General features: G+C 39.5%; 1 long non-coding RNA gene across 1 annotated transcript in view; it reads left to right on the top strand.

The window, feature by feature from the left end:
- The window catches only part of LOC139611100 (uncharacterized), a 46,006-nt gene extending 26,717 nt beyond the window's left edge, over positions 1 to 19,289 (top strand). The window contains exon 3 of the long non-coding RNA XR_011686258.1: positions 17,612 to 19,289. This is a non-coding gene — a long non-coding RNA (uncharacterized lncRNA). The remainder of the gene's footprint in view (positions 1 to 17,611) is intronic.
- Positions 19,290 to 20,260: the final 971 nt, after the last annotated feature.

Raw genomic sequence — 20,260 nt, 5'->3', positions numbered from 1 at the left:
TGTCAGAAAGTTGAACTTGTATTTATCTCAGTTTTTGTGCTTTTAACCATCTCATTTTTGATTGAAATTTCCAGCCCTGTTCAATCAAAGACATCCTCTCATAGCTGCTACGGGAATCACTTTGTGCTGGTTTTACACAGCCTGACTAAATATCACACCCAGGTTCTGAATTCCTGAACTTCATCCTGAAACGAGTTGGAGGCACATGATAATGATCCTGCACAGGCAGACGAGAAGCCACCACAGAGTTGCAGAGCGACTCAAAATGAAGTGAACTCAGAGCTGGCGCTTTTTATAAAAATGCTGAGAAAGCCAGAAATATCTCCTCTGCAGCTTTTGATGGTGTTGTTGTTCTCCTGCTCCCTCATCCTTCCTCGTAATCCACCCCGAGAATTCAACTTAAACACCCGAGGTGTTTGGGTGGATTGCCACAGCCCTGGGTGGTTCGACACCTCCGTCAAACCAAACAAACACACCCCCACAACACTCACTCCCTTCCTCTCTGCCTTCCCATGACACACACGGCCAAACGCACAAACACAACCCAGGATGCCACGGTGCGGGGGGTAAACTCTGTCAAACAGATTCACTCACACAGACAAACAGTCAAAGACACTTGTAAGAACATGTGCATAAACATGCCAACACACAAAGACACACACTCTCACAGTTTGGTCCTCAGGAATGTCTCAGACTTGTGGGGTTTGACACCTCTTCCCTACTTTTTGCTTCAGTAGCTTCCCGTCCATTTGGTCAGCTGAGACAGTCTGACCTCCCCCACATACACACACATTTAGTTTGAGATCTTTTATTAATTCATTAATATCATTCAGTGATCAGAAGCATCTGTTTAGACGTGGGTTTGCCACGTTGTCAGCTGGTGCCAGTTCACTTTTCAACACAGGAACATGTACAAAATCAGCTTTTTGAAATGCCCCCTTGTATTTGTTCATTTTTTGTAACTCAACCTACGATGTGGTCAGCCCAACTACTCAGGCATGGTCTGCTTTGTGCCAGGAAGCCATAAAAAGTATTTTCATGTGTCATTTAATGCAGCTCCCTGTAACAGGCCTGTTGCTGTGGCTCATAAAAGGAGCAAACTGGCTTCCCTGTCATTACCGCAGACGTGTTATGTGACGTTTCCCTGATGTAAACATGGGAGGGTCTATGTTGGCGTGTTGAAAACTCTCATCATCTGACCACCGAGAAGAGCTGATGTTTAAGCTGCTGTTGCCGTGGGAACAAATATTTGTTCCAGCTAGCAGCCACATGGTTTTGACTCCTCCAGTTTCTGTGGAAAAATGATGTGAAAAAAAAAAAAATTAGTCAAAGGAGACAACACTAAACACACTTACACTAAGCAGATACACACATCTGCACAGATATGCATCTGTAATGACATTTATCCTTTGATGCTTTGGTCCAGCATCTCACTCTGCTGATCAGGCATCTGACTAGTCAGCAGAAATGCTGCTGAAAGGAAATATTGATTTAGAAGTAAAACGGGGGAAGCATCATTGTGTTGTGAATTGCAAATGTCAGGCAACATTTTATGCCTCAGTATCCAACATACAAACAAGAGTCTCAATCTATGTGCTCTCTGCCGCTGTGTATCTCTAATAGACAGTAAATTGCAGGGTGCTGGTAATAAGAAAGAAACTGACTGCATAGTCAACATAAGGTTGAGCAACGTAGTCAGTTACTACACCAGTAACTCGTCAGATGATCTATGTCGACCTATGTGCTCCATCTACTGTTTTCCTCACGTTAACATCTTTGTAGCAAGTTTTTATAATTAATAGAGATCCTAAGTCTATGTTTGAATTTAATAATTTAATCTGTAATGCCCATGTTTTTATAAATTTGTGCCAGTTCCATGTGCCCACATCCACACTAATGCAGACATATTTGAAGATATGTGCTCTTTCTCTCCATTCCCTGCCCACTAAGTCGGCATTTTCCATCCCTGGAAAAAGAGCGTTTTGAAAATGCTCCAATAGTTCATCATTTTGAAAATCCTGGTCTCACAGTATCATATTTTGAAAACACTGACTTACGATTGCCAATCTGCACAGACACCATGTAATACTTCCCCGTGGCAGCAACATTAAAAAGCCAATTTTCTGCCACATCTTTATGTTCATGCTGTCAGACCACTGCACGTTTATCGATCGAGGGTCTCAGCGCAGTTGCCCAGGAGTTACAGTTAACCTCGGTTAGCAGAATGCATTTAACAGTGCGGCCCTCAATCAAATTATTTAATGCTTTGGTTTGAAAGCCGAAACAGAGAGATATGACAGTGGCAACACATGTGTTACGTGTTCAGCCGTATTAAAACACACAATAAGTGATCACAAAGAGAATCAGAGGCTTTAACTGAATCAGTCTCACTGCCGTGTGCATTGTTGTATTGCAAAGAAGAAGAAATTTGACTGTCTTTAGATGTTTTAGTATGGATGGTGAAATCTATCTGAAGGCCATGAGGTGTGGGCAGAACCTTGTCTCAGATTTATCCGCATTAGTGGGCACGGCTTATGGGCTACTGCTCTTGTACAGTAAGAAAAACAACATCCACAGAGCGAGATAATCCCTCACAATAAACACAAAGCCATAATTGGGCTTTCTATTTCTGTTCTCATTTCATTGTACCTGAAGTGTTTTCATGTCGCTGCACGCAAATACGTTACGCTCTGTTTACTGTCAATCACCTGACGCCCACAGCAAGAGATGGAAAATAATCCCTCAAAACACCTGACAAACAAACAGAAGTAATACAAAAACATATCATTAAAAAATGTGCTCATTTTGAATCTCAGTTTATCCAAAAGTAGTCGCTCCTATATTATTATTATTATTAAACTTTTTTTTCCCACCGTATTAGCTGCAGGAGGTGCAGATAAGGAGGTGCAGCGTTCACACGCGTGCGAATACGTCGCTCTTCGCTGGGTGGGAAATGAAAGTGGGAAAGACAACAGAGTCAAGGATCCCTCTCTGACCTCCCAAGCAGAGCAGGTCACTGCTAGCAGCTGTTTATTGATGTGAGATTAGTGGTGGAGGAATTTGAGCCCATTTTTCCGCAACATAATTTAGACGCATCACGAACATCCCATATGGAACCAGTATGTGCTAAGAGAAACAAACCTCGGCTTTGTCTTTATCCCACAGTATCCATATACTAATTCTGTCCAGACATACAACTGTTTGGACTTTTTTTTTTTTTTCGTGAATTAAATATCATTCATCCGGCGTAGGACCTGGGAAAGTAACCTGTGTGTGTCTCTGTTAGCTGCTGTTTCCCTCTTGATTGACGCTTTTCATATTACGTCAAGAGAAACCTGTCTGAACTCCTTTCAGCCGAGTGTCGTGCTGCGCCAGTTCAGTCTCTGTAAGTGCTTTCAAAGGCTCAGTCAGAAAATCTGTCCGTCTCAGTTCATAATCTTCCTGAAAGCTCCATGGAAATGAGCTGAGGTCCTGTCATTTCCTTCTTTCGTGTTTCTATAAATGCGGTGTGACAGAGGACAAATATATTATCTCACTACACATACGTCCAACTACTTCTCCATGATCTCAAACCTTTTCTCTCAGGACGTACTTCACATCTTGACAGAGCTTATTAAAGGAAAATAGGAATGAGATTTGACGACTGAAGTATAAACATTTACAGACTTTTTTTTTCCTTCTTTTTTTTTTTACTTATATGAAATGTCCAGCAGCAATACTGCTAGACATTTAATAATGTTCAGAAGCAAAACTCCATCAGTGCATATTATTCAAGAGCATTACTTTATTAAAACAAAGAGCTTTCCCTCCCTCAGGCCAATTACTTTCAGAACTGGCGAGGAGTCTCAAAGTGTTTAATCACTGTGTTCGCTGCACTTTATTTTCAGCTGATACTGATAGCAACTCATGTTACACATAGTATATTGTGTAAATAAAACACTATTATTCAGCAAACACCTCCTGTGGTTTAGGGGCTTTATATATTAAAATGTATATGAGTTATTTTACAACAGATCTCCACAAATTGTTCGACCACAGTGCAGCTCAGTGGTGGCCAAAAGGTAAATACAATTAATGGAAGAATAAATCATTGTGGTCTTGATATTAAAGGACTATGAAATGCCAAGTTTGTAAATTATTTTAAGTGTGTGTAGATAAAGTAGATGAATAATAGCGCTAATGTGTCAAGGCAGCTACAACTGTACCACGCCCTGAACATAAGTTATTGTAACCCTCTGAGTATCCCTGACAGGATACCGATAAATGAACATTTGGAGGTATCTCTCGAGCAAACTGCACAAACAAGGTCCAATTAAAATATACATGATACAGTTTGTATCCATCATTCTCTTTTGCTTTCATGTAGGAAGTTGGAAGTTGCTTTTAATTCATGCTGATCGATCTGTCTCATCCTTTGAAATCAAAAGCCCTGCTTTTCAAATTAACGTTAATCCAACGCTTTCCTTCTAGTCTTCCAGTTTGGTTTTGATAACACAAAGCTTTCATATAACCTTAGCTAACATGCCATTCATCAGAGAACATCTTTATTCAGCTATGGGCAGGAATTCAACAAACATCTTGCTACATAGTCAGTGTTAGCATTAACAGTGTTTACTCGTGATTTTGAGAAGTGTTGCGCGTTGCATCAAACTTCATTCTCCAGTGGTGGATAGCAACGCCAATGTTAACTCTTTTTTCTATCATGCCTTTTCTTCTCCTGGAGTTAGCATGATAACCAGCAAATGCCAGTCCATTCCATCCCGTTTCCTAACTTTCTGATAGCGACTTGCTGTAGCATCCAATCTGTCCTAGAGATGCAGCGCTGCTCAGAGGGTGTATTATAACCTCTAGTATTATAAAGACAACAATGGGTGAAGCTCTGTTCAAGCAACAGTCTCCCTCACCCACTCCTTGCAAGAAACCAGGCAGAGAAAACTTTCATATAGTCTCTTAAAAAAAAAAAAGCAATAGGTCAATAGCTCTCTTTCTTTCAATAGCTTTCTTTTTTTCTGAGCTTCCTCCCATTATCTACACAACCTCCCATTTCTAAATTGTACAATATAAAATTGAACCTCTTTCTGCTATTCATTTCCTCCCAGACCATTTTATTTAGATTCTGTTAAACTTGAAGTTCAGTATTTTATGTATGTTTTATTATTTATTATCCAATACTTCCAGTATACATTATTTCTGTGCTTTAAACAGATACAGATGTCATACTAATAACAGCTTTCCATTACACTCAGTAGCCCACAATACAGGTCCCTTTAAAGCTTCAACAATCAGGGTCACTACTCAGCCAATTATTCCAACTGGTGCATTGTTGTGATTATGTCTTCCTATAAGTCCTGACCTGCTCAAGTATGTTGGTCCCTGAAGGGTGAAAGAGAAGTTTCTTTCTAGTGGCTGAATAAAGTATATTAGAAAGAGATCAATATCCCTATATATGGCCCCTGTATTTACCGGGGTCACTTGGTTGGCCTTTTAAGAGCACTCTGGACTCGATCTCGCTGTTTGCCGTTGTTTATGCCGGGCTACGTGACCCAGGTTCAGATTTGTGTTTTCAGTGGGTAAAACCGCAGGTCAAGGCACCCCTCTGCTGCAAGTACGAGTGGACAGAGGTTCAATTTCATGCTGGAGAAAATTAAATCTTCGGAGCAGAACGACTCCCAACCTCAGAGAGATGAGATGAGACAGGAAAGACCGCACTCCCAGCTGCAATAAAATCTGCACCACACAAAATAGCATTCAGTGTGATATAGGGAGCTGCTCATGAGTATGACCGGTTCATTTTTCATAATTAACAACACAGCAGCCATTTATGTGAATTTTATACACTACTTATAAATTTTAGAGTCTGTTCAGTGCTTTAAATGTAGATTTTTACCATCAACTGACTGAATATCTTTGCTCTTTTGACCATTTCAAGACGTCACAGTCCCTTATTCATATGTATTCAAATTTAGAGGCTGCTCAGTGCAATAATGAGCTTTGCAGCGCACACAAAGAACTGCAGTTATTGGCAAGGGAGGGGAAAGTGTTTCTCCTTCACAGGCGGTCTGGGGAACACACTAATAACCACAGCATGTAGTCTCTAGGCTCCCACCACCATTTTATTTACTACAACAATATCTGCTCCCTTGTGAGAGCAGTTTTACTAAGAGCACCAACGCACTATTTCATTTTTAATGTTTACCTCTGGGGTCAGGATTGAGTAGTCCTCACATAATCATCCGTTGGCATGTTTGTATTGTTTATAGATTTTTTTTTTTTTTTTTTCATTTCTGCCTGTCCTGGGTGTCTGAGCCAGTCGTGGACATGATCTCCATATACACTGCATCTAGTTAGTGCCTTTTTGATAACTATTGATTGGCGAGAGCATAATGGTTGCATCACTGTGTCGATGCTGTCTCTGAACTGTACAAATGAGGCTCTGAGATGCTTTAAGAAAAACTAATAAAACATAAGATACACAAGCCATTACACAGCCGCTCCAAAAGATGGAGTACATTATTAGCGTTTATGCAGCGGTCTTTCATTTTCAAGGCAGGAAGTAGAATCCAAATACAGTAAAAATCGAATTGCCTGTGTTTGCACAAGCACAAAACGGCGGGATTGCAAATTAAAAGAGGCGCTATATTTGCCTTCAGTCGCCACAGTCTGGCTAGCCATACCTGCCTCAAAGTACACCATCAATAGCAAATAGCATGTAACGTAGAACACAGTTAGACGGAACATATTTGCAGCTGACTTCCAAATATTTACTTAACTTTGCTGCTACCATGAGCCTAAGTTTCTAATATCACCCTTTGTGCAGATACACCAGCCTAACTCTTCTACTTGAGAATATTTTCATGGGGGGATTAAAATAAACAAATTACAGTATATGTTATAGAGGCTTGATATTGAAGTATAGTGGTATGCTGGTTTTCAGGTAATGTAGTTGAACACTGTAAATCCAAGCACCACCACTGCATCTTTAAACCAAAAATGGAATACCTCTTTAAACAATGCTCCTCCGTAATCCCAGCCCTGGCAGAAATGGGTGGTCAGAGGGTTCAGTGAAGCAGCTATGTAGCTATCTTGCTTCTGTGTTTGCATTTCTCTCTCAGCATTTGAAGTGGGTAATGTGCTTTTGGTTGAGGCCCAAAGTCTTGATGGTAATTACCTTGCTCTCTCTGACTCTCATAATTTCATGCCTCCGGGGGGCCATTACAGAAGCCTCTACATCTAATTCTGCTGAATTAAAGAAAGAAGGGAAATATGCTGGAAGCACTACAGCTCATACTTAATGTCAAGAGAGGAAAGAAATGATATATTTGCTTTTGATTGTTTCAGTGGAAGACAAATTATGTGTGCGCGTTTAAAATGTATTTGCCAATTTCAGCCTTATATTGAAAGTAGGAAAATGTCTCTAAATTAGATATTAGTGGAACAATGTGAAGTGCATTTTTACCATGATTTTTGAACCCTGACAGCAGCATACAGCCGGTTTATTCTTAAAGCAAAAGTTGCTACAGCCAGCAGCCGGTAAGCTTAGCATAGTGCAAAGACTGGAAACTGGGGGAAACAGCTGACCAGAACTTGGCTAGCTGCGGGAAGTTATTGGTTATTGGTTATAAATACCGACACATAGACCTTTAGTTAAAAGGGGCCATTTTCATTTTTACTCTTCAGTTTTTATACTGATTAAACGAATGAGAATTGGTGAACATTAGCATTGTCTGTAGCCTTATATCTAACAAACAGAGATGAGAGTGGTTTCAGTCTTTTTGTCTAATTGTCAGCCATAAAGGAAATTAGGTTATTTTCTAATGACAAACCAGTCTGTTAAGGTAAAAACATGCCTTAGTGTGCATAAATGTACATGGATGTTGTTTGGTAACGTTTGCGACTTTGGGTGTAACGTTAAAATGTCCAGTTCCATTTCACTTTTCTGTTTCAAAACCAAGCCACTAATTTTGTTGTGATCTGGGAGGTTTGCACGTGTAGAATTATTCCTGCATCAGCGTGATGCTAGCTACTGTTTAGATATTGGTTATTCATCATCATCATCATCATCATCATCATCATCATTATCCAACAAGTCTTTTAAATGCATTAGTTACATTGCTCAAGAGTTTATGAATACAAACCAATGATTATGCACTTTACAACATAGCACTTACATAGCACAATTATGCAATGTATAATTATGTAACAATAAAATAAGTTTGATATCCGTCATAAATCTTCCCAATACTCTGGGGTGGCCATGGCCGTTGGCTAAACTGTTTAAACAGCCAATTTGAGTCAAACTGAGTGACAAGTGTTCAGGTAGGAACTTGATCAGTCAACTGTGAGCAGGGCGGCAACGGCATACTTCACTCAGTCAAGGCCAAGTTTGCTTTGAAGTCACCGTGTCAAACCACAGTGACTTCCATCTGCGATAAAAGATTTATCATTTCAGATGAAGAGTAAAATACAAAGACGCTTAGGAGAAGTTCCTCATAACACATGACTTTATGTTACAGGAATGTGTCAAAAGAAAACAAAAATTAGAGCGTCCTCTTTTACCAGAGACAATAACTGCTGTTGACGCGGTGTATGCATTAAAATAAATGAAAGACATGAAAGTGTTTGTCAACACTTATTATGAAATCACAGTGTTTGCAGTAAACTACCACAAAGTGATAGTTAAGTCTGTGCGCTGCACAGAGGGGGAAAAAAAAAAAGGACAAGAAATGGATGAGGATGCTCAGTCTCCATTTCAGCAGCACAGAGAGTCAGCAGGAAAGTTTGTTCTCTAAATGTGGAGCCATTTGATACATCTGCATAGAGCATTCATCACCCTAGACAGAGTTATTATCCATGGTATAACAGAAGGCAGAGAAGAAATGCAAATACATAAACTATTTTACAATGAAGTAGGGACTTCTCCCCTCCAAAGTTTACTTTTCTGAGCATATGACTCAGAGTGAGTCATCAGCAGAGTAGCTCACTGGTCCGAATCCGAGCACTTATTGAGTCTGTTGAATATTACATCAATTATATCTGACTGCTTCCAGGTCAGCTCAGACCTTTGCTAAACGGTGATATAACCCTGCCTGTGTGAGATTTCACAGCTGAGATTCGTGTTGAGACTTGACATTTCAGCGACATTCTTGGCTCATGACATAAGGGGAAAACTTTGATACTGTCATCATGTAAAATGTGTGTGACACTCAGTGTGGGGAGAGGTGTTTGAGCTGATATGTGCCTGTCTTTCTGCTAAATCAGACACCAGCAACAACTTAACGAATAAATGTGTGGGTTTAAAAATCCTGCTATCTGCCCTTAGAAAATACATTACCTTAAAAAGTCAGCTTTGTGTCTTGTGACACTGTCTTTAATATATTCATCCTGCATATTCATAGCCCCAGTAATGACAGGCAGGGGAGAGATTTCATCCTGTGATCAAGGTTGTTCCCAAATGTGGATAGCTTCACACATTAATTAGTAAACTACAACACGAGACTCTGTGTTTAGACTCTCAATTTCTTTTTACGATCATTCTCCGTGTGAGTGTCTGTGTGCTTTTTCATTGCGCACTGATCTTAATGGTTGAATTCCTGGCACGACAAACCCTTCTTCAGCTTTTGTTACCTGCAGCCTTGATAACCAAATCTATGAGAGCAGCTCGTCTGACCAGGGCAAATGAAATTATGTTAACATTATATCAAGATGGCTCCTTATGGCCCGAGCCACAGTATTCATGCAATACTTTTCAATCCAAGCCTCCTACAAAATATGTTTACATCCTATTAATATATTATGATGTGTCATATTAACATGTTTCCTGCAGTTTCAGTCTCTGAAAACATGATTTTTCTGATCTTGTTTCTTCTCCTGCAATTTAAATGTTACCAAAGCAACCCTTATACCAAATAATGCGTCATTCTTTGTATTTAGCTTTTATGACTTTAAAAATAAGTCCACAGATATGTCCATTGTCTTTATGTCTCAGCCATTTTATACAATACGAACAGATTCATATTTGAAAATGCTCAGTACTACACACTGATTAACTGAGCCCATTCTGATGAGTTTATGAGTATTCAAGTCTATGGACCTGTCCAGTACATTTGTAATTATCAAACAGTGCCTGTACACAAAGCAAACTCCATTCAGATCACATCCCTATGGCACACCCATCGACTGTGAATTAACTGATTATGATGATGTGTATAGTTTATATATGTGATGCATTTAAGCCTAATGCTGAATCATCTACTGTATCACTATTTTCTTATGTTTATACAGTTGATTTTAAAATCATATCAATTAAATGCAAATTCTTCTCTGGTATAAACAAATCCAATGTTGGAAAAAAAAAAAAATCACTTGACATTATCTGTCCTTTAAAAAATACAGCATTTGCTGATGCAAATTAGTTATATACGAATGCTCAGCCATGGGGGAGCTTTTCAGACCACTAATAAATATGAAATGAACCAACAGTGATTGGAGCGTTCTGCCTGTGTACTTGGGAATAGCTGCAGGGGCTCATTTAGTCTGAAATGAACAACCCTTGCAGGGATTGTCTAGTGGACATCAATTGAGGCTCTAATGGTCTCTCCGGGTTCCTCTCTAGTGACAGCTCTGACTGGTCTGACAGCAGTATTCTCTGACGACCTAATTAGTCTGACCATTAAGCCCAAAGGATGATTGAGGGAGAAGTGTGGTGCAACAAATACTTTGTGCACTGGCAATAGGAAGGTTTGTTTGACTGCTGCTGTACTGGTTCTAAATATTCAGATTTTATTAAATTTTAATGAATTATCTTTACCCTGTTTTATCACGTTGCCTGCAGTTTTTGAGATGCCAAACTACGTTTTTTTTTGTTATGCATTAAATTCTCCTAATAACCTTTCATAATCCTTGCCTTTGGGTAGAAGTGTGCATTCTAACAAGTAAATGTGTGTGTCGGGAGGTAGCAGGGGGAGTCGCTGCTGAATTCCTCTGAGGCAAACGAGGAGGGGAGTTCAGGAAAGGAAAAGAAAAGATGTAATCCCCGAAACACGCGAGTGCTTGACATAAACAAACATACAGGGAGGATTTCAAAGGGACGGCTGCTCACTGGGAACCCTCTCATGTGCCGATGGGAGATAAGGAAGCAAATGCGGTGCAGAGAGGTATGAACACATACTGTCTGCCCACACACACAAACACACAGTGCCAGTGCAAGGGCCCTTTCTCTTTCTTGTTTTATCAGGCAAAGATTTGGTTGTTTGTTTACCGGCAATTTCCCCTGTCACAAGCACCAAAGACTCTTATCTTTTGTCGATGCCGAGCCAGGAATGTAGTCATGTAACGGGGGAATTTCCCCAAGCTTTACTGATAAGCTCAGGGGGAGCTTGCCTTGTCTTGCATTTGGAAAACATCTGGTGAATTCTTTGGTCATAACGCAAGCTGTGTATACTACAGTCAGTGTGAGCTAACAGGCCTGCAAGTGTGCGCCAAATACCTATGTACATGTAAGCACAAAAATACAGGGGGTGGACATGATCATATAGGCACCATGATGCAACCATGATAAAACTTCTTATAGGAAGGTTTTGTGGCAGGGCTGATGTATTGGTTTGTATCTATTTTGTACTGTTGTGTTTGCCATCAAATATTGTGCACACTAACACAATAATAGTGCTTTACACTCACATCCAAATACACCTACTGACAGTATTGTGGTACACATACTGTACATTAGGGCAGTGATTCCCAAAGTGGCCTTGAGGATGAGGAGAGAGTGGCACAAGATTATTTCTCTTTTGCACTTTTAAATTTTAAACCCATCAAAACAGAAGAAGAAAACCACTAAATCACTGTGTTAACACCCTTTATTAAGCAGTTAAGTAGTGACAACAACTCAGGGTTGCTGTCATCATAGTAGCAAAATACACACACACACACACACACACACACAATTTCCAGATGTGCAGCAGCCAAACAATGGAAAGATCTGTCACTGTTAAGAGTTTGAAGGAAAGTTGTTAAGGATCTCAACCCTTGGCGCGGTCTGAGATTTCCGAAAGACGTAAAATGAGAACATCAAACGCAAACAACGACAAAACACATCTTTTGCCAGCAAGGATGTTCACTACTTCGAGCAGCTGAGAGAGGTCCATGGAAAACTGAATCAGTGCATCAGTGAAACAGTAAGTGAAAGAAACGCATTTAATCAACAGGCAAACTTAGCTTTTATTAGCTGATGAGTTAAAACATCTGAACAGCAGCACAGTTAAAACAACTGACTTCAGATGCATATACGGCAGCTGCAGACAGTGATATAAAATCCTCCATCATTGTATATTGCAGTATTGATATATGTGGTGTTCTACAATACATTGTTGTTAAATAATATGTTCCAAAATTAATGAGTGTATATGTTTGGAAAATGCATCGTATCGCTCCTACAGTATGTGAGAGATAATATTCAATATATTCCATTATATATTGAAAATCCATGTCAATACTGTAGATTTCAAATCTGCATAGAAAATGTACTTTGGTATCCATCTACAGAATCATCCCCCTGGATTTCTGTGGAGCACTGGTACACATTGATTTTGTTACAGATGCATGTTGATTTTATGGATAACCTTTAACCGCTGTGAGGGGGAGGACTCCAGCTTCATGCATTTCTTGTCCTGGGTGATGTTTCAGTTGACTGAGAGGGAAAATCCATAGTATTTATACAGTGGAGTGTGTATAGTGGCATGTGATGAGTGATTCGGTGGAGCTGGAGGAGAGTTCATGGAGGGAAAACTTTGACTGCTCACATCACTGTTATTGTCAGTTCTTTCCAGTACCTTTATCTTTTCTGCACCAAAGTGGACTCAGTGCTGTCTGACTGAAGCCTGAGACCTCATGATGTTGATACTCAGCCTTGGCCAGTTTTGGCTCTTCAAGTTCTCCATTATTTATCACATCACTGTTCTTTGGGGAGGAGGATGTGAAGAGCTCCAGAACCAAACAGTTAGGTTGAGACTGTCCAGTTCATACTTTGGGACTTCGAAAACTTTGTGGTTTTGTAGTTTTGGAACCCCACTAAAATAAAAAAAATCTATCTACTATCTCCAACGCACACATACACACGTTAAAATACTCAGGCTACATCCACACAACTAAGTTCTAGTTTTAAAAAGCATCACTTTTGATACGTTCACTCACACACACAACTCCAGAGTTTTCAAGCACCAAGCAGACTGCTTCATTTTTGTTTTAAAACAGCATTTTAAAATGAAAATGTGGTAGTGTGGACGTTGCCCCATACCTCTGTTAATAGTGTTCAACTCTTCTTCTTCTTGTTCAAGAATAACAAACATTGCTTGCATGACCACTACTCACTAGCTACTCACTGAAAAATGTATCTTTTGAAAAGCAGTGAGCGCAGTTTATAGGTGGACTGGAAGCTGCTGCAGTAAACAGCTCTAAGTCTGTAATACAGCAAATTCTGCAGGGATTGCAATAAAACCAGCAGATAAGCTGTCTGCAAGAGTATGAAATACAAACTCAATAGGCCAAATGTGAAATCACTGTTATATTCTTATTCTAAAAAATGATTTAAAAAAGTCTTACTAAGATAAATATGTGTCACCCTTATGAATAAACATGGGAAAAATGTGTCCACTTTCAGGCCCCAAATAAAACTTAAAGATCAAACACATTTAGCTTAGAGAGATTAAAACACACCAAGGCATTAGGTGTTGAAGTAATCTTTTTCAAGATGGTTCAAGGAAAGAAAATAAAATAAAATGGTGATATCAGATAAACTAAGAGGAGAGGAGGAGAATGAAACCTTACCAAAACATGTCTTATATTTCCAGTTTTCAGTTGCAATTCAAACACGGTGGACAAAAAAAAAGAAACTGACACTTGCTTTTGTTTGCTAATTACGGGTGTAATGCAGCAGACCAGTTTTTCAGCCACCTCCCTCTTTATACCGTCTAAGCCTGTAATCATTTCTTGCTAAACAGTTTTGAGCTTATTTGTCTCCGGTCGTTCTCGCTGTCTGTGATTTGTCATGGGTTGGAGGAAGTTCCCTACTTCACTCTGAACTTTTGGACTCCGCAGGCACAGATGTTACACTCCACTTCAAGGTTCCTTCCAGCTTCCCTGGTATTTTGAATGTTAAGGAGAATCCCAGTCTTTCTTCCCAAACCACAGTCATTTATCTTTCTCCTCCTGCCAGCTGATTTCTTCCTTTCCACATCCTCCTGACCTCTCTTTTTCTTCCACGCTGTGTATGTTTCACTTATCTCCTCAGCGGATACTGTGAGCCATTACCCTCCACCTATACAGTAGGGATTTACTCAGTTGTATTAAGATATTTCTCATCCTAGACGCTGTTTATCATTAGTTATGATCAATTTTAATCTTGTTACTTACTTCACTATTGAGCTGTGTTTGATTCTTCATGAGACTCTCCAATAAAAACCAAATCAAAGAGAACTAATTTTGAAAAAATCAACCACAAGAACACCCAAGATGTGTCTGTTCAACAAATCGATGTTTACTTTGTGAAGATACATGGGTCTAATTTATTTTTGCAAAACATATCACTTTTTTTTTCCCCCATAGTTGCCCAAGGCAATCCAGTCAAGTGATAACCAAAGAAAGATTTTCTAAAGTAAGAACCGCTAATAATAATAGCCGGGAGAATCATTACGCAATTATCATCAGACCATTAATCTTCATATCTGCAGTTCTGTGGGAGGACTGATAATATAATTGATATTACTGTGAAGAAGACACTGCAGAATTGCCTCCTCTGGAAACCAATAGATAAAGATGGAATTAACATGTCACTTTAATTAAAGTAGAACAAGACAAATGCGGCAAATAGATATTGTGGTAAGGAGTCCAATGTCTGACAAATAGTAATTAACAAAAGAGGGACAGAGAGAAGGTAAAAGTATGTCATAAAAATGAAAATTCATAAATGAAACATAACTTCATGTGAATAAAATGCTACCCTGCTACCGACCATGAGAGAAGACATAAATGAGAATCAAATGTAGCACAGAGCAGCAGCAACAATCAGCAGAGAAAAACACTGAACTTTGACCTTCCGGCTTTAAAAAACACATTGAGTTCAACTCACTCAATAAATTGCCAATAAAATGGCAGCACACTCAGACGTCCCTGTGTCTAGACCCTGGACATGTTGGAAAAAATGTTTCCCTCACAGTTGCTGACAGGCAGCATCAGATCCACTGTGAACATGATATATGCAGTTTCTTTCCTATCTTCATTCAAGAGCATTATTTCTTCATTTCATGCCCAGATTTTGTGATGCCTTCCCCTCAAATTCACAGATTTACAACACAGTGTAGCCACAGCATCTCTAGCTTCTTTTTCCTTTTAGCTTTGCCAAGCAGCTCCAGGCCTCTTTGGCTGAAATTGTTGCTTAGACTTGTCATTAGCAATACTTCATTTTCAAGTAATGTAATTACCTATACAACAATACAAATATATAATTATATTTTACTGGTATTTTCATGTGAGCCTATACTTTCATTCAAACCGACCTTTTGCAGATATTTTTTACCCACTTACTGTAAGTCCTCAAGATAGTTCATCTATTCTTCCTTTTCATTTCAATAAAAGTTGCTCAACAGATTCATTAGCTGCCACATTTTTGGGGTCATAGACCTTGTGACTTGCAATAGATGTTTTCACTACATTATAAAGTGGGTGACATAGAAGAACACAGGAGTTTGTCTACTACTTTCATATTTCTTTGTGGCTTCTTCTTGATTGTCTCAAGTTTTGCAGCCCAACAAAATTATGTTTTTTCATTTGTTCTATTTGTGTTTTTTTTTTTCAAAAGGCAAAGACAAACCATCATTATCAAATGAAATCTGGCATTTTGATTACCCACATCCTCCTGTTTCTGTCCCAGCTGCCCTGTTTGTCTGTTTCTGCTTCTCCGTGGCTCCAAACTGACCCCTCTCATCAGTGACGGCGGAGAGGATTTCAGCATTGACCCCACTGCACTCTCTCCACAGGGTTCTGTTGGATTATCCTCTGCTATGCACACGTTAGCTCCACAATCACGTTCCATATCTTCTCTGATAAATGCTATGCTGATGACGCTCAGCTCTACCCCACATTTTCCATTTTTAAAAACCTCACTTGATGGACACATCGTGCTTCTCCGGTCTACATCTCCAGCTGGATGTCTGCCCTCCAACTCCAGCTCAATCTTGACAAGACTGAGCAGAAGCGATTCCTCTGCAGACACCCACGCCCTCTGCTCCTCATCACTGTTCACATCACCACAATGCCTCTGTCAAAGCTAACAAGTGTCGAGCCATGACAACTGTCGTGGACAAAGAAGTTAGGTTTCTGGCAGGATGAAAAAAAAAAAACAGACAGAAAGGAATACATTTACCTAGAAGAGCCAGTTGTCAGTATTTGCTCCAAGACTATTGAAAGTTATTTTTACTCCTTTTTACTGAAAACATCTATAAAATATATATTAGAAATGGCACATTTTCCTATTCACAAAAGCACTGCACGAAGGGTCTGGTGAAGAAAAACCAAACTAGATAGCTTTAATCAGGAGTATGAAAGAGCAGGTTTCTCATTCACATGCATATGTTAAACAGACCTTTCATAGTCAAGATATTAATGCTAAAAATAAATTATCATTTAACATATAGCCACATATTGGCCATTTGTCCCTTAATACTAATACAATAATAATTGTATTGCCCGGTTCTTCATGAAGAAAAATAACTCATACAGTTATGACCTATTGGTTATGAATCATGGGCTGGTCACTGTCTGACCAGCCCCACTTTTTGAATCATTTTTAAGTTGATAAAAACAGCTTATTCTGCATTGCCTGTCTAATATTTAACACCACATTTCTGTTTCTTTTCTCTATTTTTATTTGTATCTCCGGGTTCTGACGTGAATTTTCTGTCTCATTTCAAGAATGTTGTCATCGGTCGTTGATGATTAATTGTTTCAGGTGTTTTCGTATTCTGAATGGCTGTTACAGCCTGTGGCTTTAGTATAAAGATGTGTTGAGTCACATTTGTGAATTTGATGCCTGTTGAAAGTCCCTGACCCAAACATTTTGACTATAATAAAGTCAGTGATGACAGTGTGCAGGATATACTGTATATACAAAATCAGAGGTACAAGCTTCAGCAGCTGTGAGTTATGAGGACAGATGATTACATGGATGGATGCTTGCTAAAGGGTTTCTGTGTAAATATGATTTGTTGTTGAGTTTATATAAGGCACATGTTATGCTGGAAGATCAGGGCATGTAATTACAGTTTCCATCATTTCATATCCTGTAAATCGTATACATATCTGCTCAATATACAGTTATGTGGAGTTCAGTTGTAGAATATGTAGAGGCAATAAAACAAGGTGTATTTTGAAGTGTGTTAAATGTAACGAGTGTGCTTGTATGTGGTTTCTCAGCATGCCTATACATTTGCTCACAAATGTGCTACTGTGTGTGTTGCTCCCATGCATGTTGTCAAGAACACACACTTTCCTGTATATCCATGTCCCATCAGTCCTTGAACACTGACCCAATGTCCTGTATGTGAATTGACCATTTCTCCAGGCTCTGACAGCTGAGCCGGGGGGGGGGGTTTGCAGCGTATCACAGCCTGCTCGGGCAGACAGCTGCTCCTTTCCCCTCGTCCTGCCCTCTAACAGTGGAGCCTTGTGCGGCGTCCGCCTCTCCTGAAAGTCAGCTCACACGTAACTACCTTACACTCACATCTCAGGCTCTCTGCGTTTCCCTTCACCTCTGTCTGTGCTCTTGCTCTCTCTCTTTCTCCCGGAGGACGGGTCTGTTTATCTGCTGCACATTTGCACCTCTCCTTTGTTTACGTTTCCCATCGTCTCCACTTTCTGCAGGAATGGTGGCTGCTCATAAACTTCATCACTGCAGAGTGAGAACTTTGCTGTATAGTAAATATCTTGCCGCATTCCCACGTTCACAGGCATGAGTCATCATTCACCACCTTATATTATATACGAATATATCCCTCTCATAAAACAACCGCAGCTTATAAACTGTAACTACTCGCATTTTCTCTCCTATAAAGTAAGTGAAGAAAAGGTTTATGGCTGCCATCATTTAGACATCAGTAGGTGCACATACTTTACAGCATTTCTCTTCAAAGATACAGTAAGAGCACTTTGCTTTGGGGTGGGTGTGTTATTCTAACCTCATATTTAGGAATGCAGCCTGTGTGTATTTTTGTTATGAAGGGAAATTATCTTGCGGGCAAAAATAAGCACCTTGGACATGGTTGAACTTGTGCTCATGACACCATGTCAAGTCCAGTCGAGGAATGCGGAGGAATGCTAACACAGGAGCCATTTCAACGAAGTTAGGGGCTCCCCACATCAAGACATGAAGGATGGGCTGATCCTGTCAGCTTGTCTTCAGAGGAGGGGGCTGCAGGAGGATCAGTCACACTCTGCTTGCAACATGACTGATCTCAGAGGTCAGAGGGCAGCGCTGTAAAGGCAATGAGAGGAATAAAAGATGCATCAAAGCAGCAGCTGTGTGGGGGAAGCGCAGTGATTTATCATTCAGCGTAAATACGGAGCCGAGAAAGAAGCAGGATGAATGAAAATGGAAATATCAATCAGGCATAATAGACAGAAATTAATCTCGTCACACTCAAGGTGTTTTTTCAATTATGGCAACTGATCAATTAATCTATCATGGAGTCACTGATGAATGCACTCCTTCGTATATATTATTATTGTTATTAATGGCAAACATGAATGCAAATTCAAGGGATACACTAGTGCCAAGTCTTGGAACATAGTCTTGGAAGGTTGCTTGTGGGACATTGCAGAAGCTGATCCAGTAACACATGCCAAACATATTTTCTATGCATGAGCATCAGGACTCTAAGGATGTTGGTGAGTTGGTCCACCACTTTGGTCCTGACTGAAATATCTGATATACTTCTGGATGGATCAGTTTAAAAGTTTAGTGCAGATACTTATGCACCTTTCTGATTGTAATAACTTTACTTGATCCCTTAACTTTGCATCTAGCACCATTATTAGATCAGAACATTTTAATTTCTCCACTGCTAAACTAATGACAGCCCCACTTCATCTGTACTTTCATGCTTATTAGAAAATATTAGCATTGTCATAGTGACACACACATTAGCATCCTGACATGAGCATTTAGCTCTGCTGTGATGAGATTACTTACAAAATATACAGGACAGCTCTTCCTGCCCATACCCAATATAAATACATATGAAATAAAATATATGTCATAGCCCATACAAATGTTGTATGTATGTATGTATGTTTATGTATGTATGCTTATATTGTAGACATATATTACATAATATCCATCCCATAGCCTGTCATTTTATATTGATATGTAGGGTCCTAATATCTGAGACCACTTTCCCAGAATGGCAAGATACGAATAGATTGACATTCAAATGAATAAGAAAATCATATATAAGAATATAGAATTTCTATATAATGTTTTTTTTTTTATATGTACAAATATCTTCATATATCCAGAGGATGTATATATGTAATGATAATATATCCCTTTATAGGTGACACATATGTGGGAACATTGCTTTTGATATAGGGACATATAGGTCATATATGACATTTCTGCGTGGGTGGAATTAAGTGTAATATGAATAATGAGGGTGTTTATATTAAATATAAAGTCTGATTGATTGATTAAAACTTTTGGTAAATGATTAAAGAAGATGTGTAGTAATTGGAAAGTTGAATTTGCAGTTTTCTTGTGTTGTTGTCCTCTTAACATCCAAAACCTGTAATCTTCCTTCCTTAAGCAGTAGAAACCATATATAGCATAACTTACATTGCCCCAGCCCACACATACAGCAGAGTGTGAAAGAAATGATTAAAGAAGAATCAGCTCTCGGAGCCTAGAAAATGCTCGTATGTCGTAGGCCGTGGCTTTAAACCTTGATCTCTCTTAAATGCAAATCCTCCCCAGAGGTCATGTGTTTTCCATGCATGTGAGAGCATGTTTCCTCTATTTCAGCCACTTTCAGTGCTTTTAAATTAAGATCCTTCACTTATGTGTATGAGTGGCTGCGGGTGCACACGTGTGTGCCTGTGGTTGTTGTTGTGTTTTGTGTGTGTGTGTGTGTGTGTGTGTGTGAACGTTTGGTGATTTGTTGGGTGCCAGTACCAACTGGTTGATCCAGCTTTTTCAGATTTCATTTTCAAGTGTCTT

Source organism: Trachinotus anak, unplaced genomic scaffold, assembly GCF_046630095.1.
Source record: "Trachinotus anak isolate AG129_WGS33_773 ecotype Australia unplaced genomic scaffold, CSIRO_AGI_Tana_v1 ptg000028l, whole genome shotgun sequence".
Classification (NCBI taxonomy): domain Eukaryota; kingdom Metazoa; phylum Chordata; class Actinopteri; order Carangiformes; family Carangidae; genus Trachinotus; species Trachinotus anak.
The sequence above is the reverse complement of the archived record's forward strand: the minus strand, read 5'-3'. Positions and strand labels throughout refer to the sequence as shown.